Here is a 5,530-nt window from a genome sequence, read left to right as displayed (position 1 = left end):
CTTTGGAAGGAATGATGCTAAAGCTGAAACTCCAGTACTTTGGCCACCTCATGAGAAGAGTTGACTCATTGGAAAAGACTCTGATGCTGGGAGGGGTTGGGGGCAGGAGGAGAAGTGGACGACAGAGATGGCTAAATGGCATCACGGACTCGATGGACATGAGTTTGAATGAACTCTGGGAGTTGGTGATGGACAGGGAGGCCTGGCGTGCTGCGATTCATGGAGTTGCAAAGAGTTGGACACGACTGAGCAACTGAGCTGAAGTGTTAGAAAGGACCATTAAAAGGCTTTGTATAAAAAAGGAGTCTCAGTACTTCATTAAAGCAGTTACTGGTGTTTACAGCCTGGCACATCTTGGAGAAGTCATCATCTTGGTTCACAGAGATGAGCTATACAATTAATCACTCAGTGCTACCTAACAAGGCATTCAGACAGATGGTTTACTCACCAACAAAGTAAACATCAACTAGAAAGCCAAATACTTTGGTTTTCCTCAATTCTTTCTCTCTCTCTCTTTTTTTTCTGTTGTTAACTCATAACAGGTAGAAATGTCTTGGACTGCAAGGAGATCCAACCAGTCCATAGAGTCAACTTTTAGATATACCATCAGAATGTATGCTAGACAAAGAGGGAACACTGACTTGTAAATTTTAAGAACTAGGTCCAGGTCCTAGCTGTGATGGTTACTCTCTGGTCTGGCCTAAGTTATAATATGCCTCTGAATTTCAAGTCTCTCATGTATAAAGCATGACTTGATGGCAGGGATGGTTTTGTTTACAGCAGATAATACACAATAGATGCACTGACAGGCATAAACTTTGTGGCTTAAAACAGACTTATCTTACAGTTCTGGAATTCAGAAGTCAAAATGATTCTCACTGGACTAAAATCAAGAGTTGCAATTCTTCTGGAAGGGGAGAATCCATTTCTGTGAGTTTTCCAGCTGTAAGAGGCTAAATGCATTCCTTGGCTACTTGCCCCTTTCTCCATTTTCTTTGTTGTTCAGTCATCCAGTTGTGTCTGACTCTTTGTGACCACATGGACTGCAGGATGCCAGGCTTCCCTGTCCTTCACCATCTTCTGGAGCTTGCTCAAACTCATGTCCATTGAGTCAGTGATCCTCTGTCATCCCCTTCTCCTCCTGCCTTCAATCTTCCCCAGAATCAGGGTCTTTTCTAATGAGTCAGCTCCTCTCATCAAGTGGCCAAAGTATTGGAGCTTCAGTATCAATCTATAATCTTAGCCAGCAGCATAACACCTTCAATGTACATATTATGCAGATAAATATAGGCTTGTACATGGAGATTTATTTCAGGGAACTAGTTTACCCAGTTGTTGGGCTGGCAAGTCCACAATCTCTACTCTAGGGAAGGAGCTGAATCTGCACTCCACAATCAGAATTTCTTCTTCAGGTAGACCTCTATTTTGCTCTTAAAAACTTTTCAACTTAATGAATGAGACTCAACACATTATCAAGGATAGATAATCATCTTGATTATAATGTGAACCACATCTACAAAATACCTTCATAAGGATTAATGTAAATAATAAGTACAATTGACTCTTCAGCAACAGGGGTTTGAGGTACACAAGTGCACAATATGAGGATTGTCTCCACTAAAAACATAATATGGTACTACATGATTTATGGATGCAGAATCATGGCTAGAGAGGGCCCACTATAAAGTTATATGAGGATTTTCTACTGCTTGGAGGTTCAGCATCCCTAACCCTGGCATTGCTCTTATGTCAACAGCGGATTGTTTTTTCCAGGGAAATTAGAAACTATATATATATATCTCTCTTCACGGTTGACTGATAATTTAGCTTGGTAAATAAATCTAGGTTGAAACTAATTTGTCCTCAAAATTTTTTAAATGCTATTCTAGTTTTGTTCTAGTTTTATCTAATATCTAGTGTTATTCTGATATCTGTTCCTTATTTCCCTATTCCTTTCACATCTTCACACACTTATGAGCTCTTTTTATCTTATTGGTTTGAAATTTCATGGTAAAGATGTGATGGTTTGGTCTGTTAATGTAGAAACAGAAAACTGTTCAATGTAGAAACATCTTCTTCAGGTGAACGAATCTTTTTCTCTGTACTAACTCTTTAACATTTCTTCCTCTTCATTTGTGCAGTGGTGGTCATCTTGTAATGATTCTTTCATTTTATTTGTTCTCTAATTTTCCAACTCTTTATATTTTGGTTCTATTTTATAGATTTTCCTGATTCTACTTTCAATTGTCTACTGGTTCTTTTTAACCCCAAATATACAGAAATGACTAAAAGCACAAACTATCTCAGTTCTAGCTCTGATTGTACCACTTAGTATTTCAGTGGGTTTTAGCAAATTATTTAACTTGTCTAGCCTCAGTTTCCACTCTTGGAAAGTGGGGGTAATCAAAGTATGTGATTCTCAAGATTAATGTGTTAACATTTATATTTTATTTTTCAGCCACACTGCGCAGCATGTGGAATTCTAGTACCCTGCTGCTGCTGCTGCTAAGTTGCTTCAGTCGTGTCCGACTCTGTGCGACCTCAGAGATGGCAGCCCACCAGGCTCCCCTGTCCCTGATAAGTAGGGATAAAACCTGTGCCCACTGCATAGGAAGTGTGGTATTAACCTCTGGACCACCTGGGAAATCCCAAAATTTATATTTTAAAACACTGCCGGTCAGTAAAAATGGCTATCATTTTAAAATCTACAAACAATAAATGATGGAGAGTGTGTGGAGAGAAGGAAGCCCTCCTAACAGTTGGTGGGGATGTAAACTGGGACAGCCACTCTGGAGAACAGGATGGAGGTTCCTTTAAAAACTAAAAATGGGGCTATGTAAGCCTGCAATCCCACTCCTGAGCATATACCCAGAGAGTAACATGGTCTGAAAGGATACATGCACCCCCAGTGTTCATTGCAGCACTGTTTGCAATAGCCAAGACATGGAAGCAACCTAAACGTACATTGGCAGAGGAATGGATAAAGAAGACGTGGTATATATATACAATGAAATATCACTCAGCCATCAAAAATAATGAAATAATGACATCTGGAGCTTTGGATGGATGGACCTAGAGATTGTCATACTGAGTGAAGTAAATCAGACAGGAGAGAAATATCATGACATCCCTTACATGCGGAATCTGAAAAGAACTGATCCAAATGAACTTATTTATGAAACACAAGCACACTTAGAGAACAAATATATGGTTGTCAGGCGGGGGGTGGAGAGTGAGGGAAGAGAGCTAGGGAGTTTGGGATTGACATGTACACTCTACTATATTTTAAATGGATAACAAGGTCCTACTGTATAGCACAGGGAACTCTACTCAATGTTCTGTGGCAGCCTGGACGAGGTGGGGCAGGGGGAAAATGGATACATGTATACGTGTGGCTGAGTCCCTTTGCTATCTACCTAAAACTATCAATAACATTGTTAATTGGCCATACACCAAAACAAAATACAAAGTTAGAACAACAACAACAAAGAAATACCACCTGACACATAGTAAATGATATGTAGTTAAACAATTTGGGGCATCTCCAGTCCCAGATTTCTAAAACACTGGTGAACATCAATTAACAAAAAGCTCTACCTTCCATTAACTTCATCACCCTACTTTCTCATACTCACACACTCTGTTTAAAACCAGAAAGAAGCACACACTTCTCTCTTTTTTCTCCCAAACACTGAATCTCACCACCCAATACAGACCCTGAGAAAATTCCCTTCAGCCATTTCTAACTTCAGTTCAGTTCAGTTCAGTCACTCAGTCATGTACCACTCTTTGTGACCCCATGAATCACAGCCCGCCAGGCCTCCCTGTCCATCACCATCTCTGGGAGTTCACTCAGACTCACGTCCATCGACTCCGTGATGCCATCCAGCCATCTCATCCTCAGTCGTCCACTTCTCCTCCTGCCCCCAATCCCTCCCAGCATCAGGGTCTTTTTCAATGAGTCAACTCTTCGCATGAGGTGGACAAAGTACTGGAGTTTCAGCTTTAGCATCATTCCTTCCAAAGAAATCCCAGGGCTGATCTCCTTCAGAATGGACTGGTTGGATCTCCTTGCAGTCCAAGGGACCCTCAAGAGTCTTCTCCAACACCACAGTTCAAAAGCATCAATTCTTCGCACTCAGCCTTCTTCACAGTCCAACTCTCACATCCATATATGACTACAGGAAAAACCATAGCCTTGACTAGATGGACCTTAGTCGGCAAAGTAATGTCTCTGCTTTTGAATATACTATCTAAGTTGGTCATAACTTTGCTTCCAAGGAGTAAGCATCTTTTAATTTCATGGCTGCAGTCACCATCTGCAGTGACTTTGGAGCCCCCCGAAATAAAGTCTGACACTGTTTCCACTGTTTCCCCATCTATTTCCCATGAAGTGATGGGACCGGATGCCATGATCTTCGTTTTCTGAATGTTGAGTTTTAAGCCAACTTTTTCACTCTCCTCTTTCACTTTCATCAAGAGGCTTTTTAACTCCTCTTCACTTTCTGCCATAAGGGTGGTGTCATCTGCATATCTGAGGTGATTGATATTTCTCCCAGCAATCTTGATTCCAGCTTGTGTATCTTCCAGTCCAGCGTTTCTCTTGATGTACTCTGCATAGAAGTTAAATAAGCAGGGTGACAATATACAGCCTTGATGTACTCCTTTTCCTATTTGGAACCAGTCTGTTGTTCCATGTCCAGTTCTAACTGTTGCTTCCTGACCTGCATACAGATTTCTCAAGAGGCAGGTCAGGTGGTCTGGTATTCCCACCTCTTTCAGAATTTTCCACAGTTTATTGTGATCCACACAGTCAAAGGCTTTGGCATAGTCAATAAAGCAGAAATAGATGTTCTTCTGGAACTCTCTTGCTTTTTCCATGATCCAGCAGATGTTAGCAATTTTATCTCTGGTTCCTCTGCCTTTTCTAAAAGCAGCTTGAACATCAGGGAGTTCACGGTTCACATATTGCTGAAGCCTGGCTTGGAGAATTTTGAGCATTACTTTACTAGCATGTGAGATGACTGCAATTGTGCAGTAGTTTGAGCATTCTTTGACATTGCCTTTTTTAGGATTGGAATGAAAACTGACTTTTTCCAGTCCTGTGGCCACTGCTGAGTTTTCCAAATTTGTTGGCATATTGAGTGCAGCACTTTCACAGCATCATCTTTCAGGATTTGAAACAGCTCAACTGGAATTCCATCACCTCCACTAGCTTTGTAGTGATGCTTCCTAAGGCCCACTTGACTTCACATTCCAAGATGTCTGGCTCTAGATTAGTGATCACACCATCGTGATTATCTGGGTCGTGAGATCTTTTTTGTACAGTTCTTCCGTGTATTCTTGCCACTTCTTAATATCTTCTGCTTCTGTTAGGTCCAGACCATTTCTGTCCTTTATCGAGCCCATCTTTGCATGAAATCTTCCCTTGGTATCTCTAATTTTCTTGAAGAGATCTCTAGTCTTTCCCATTCTGTTGTTTTCCTCTACTTCTTTGCATTGATCACTGAAGTAGGCTTTCTTATCTCTT

The sequence above is a fragment of the Oryx dammah genome, unplaced genomic scaffold, assembly GCF_014754425.2.
Source record: "Oryx dammah isolate SB20612 unplaced genomic scaffold, SCBI_Odam_1.1 HiC_scaffold_5, whole genome shotgun sequence".
Lineage (NCBI taxonomy): Eukaryota > Metazoa > Chordata > Mammalia > Artiodactyla > Bovidae > Oryx > Oryx dammah.
This window is presented reverse-complemented; position numbering follows the sequence as displayed.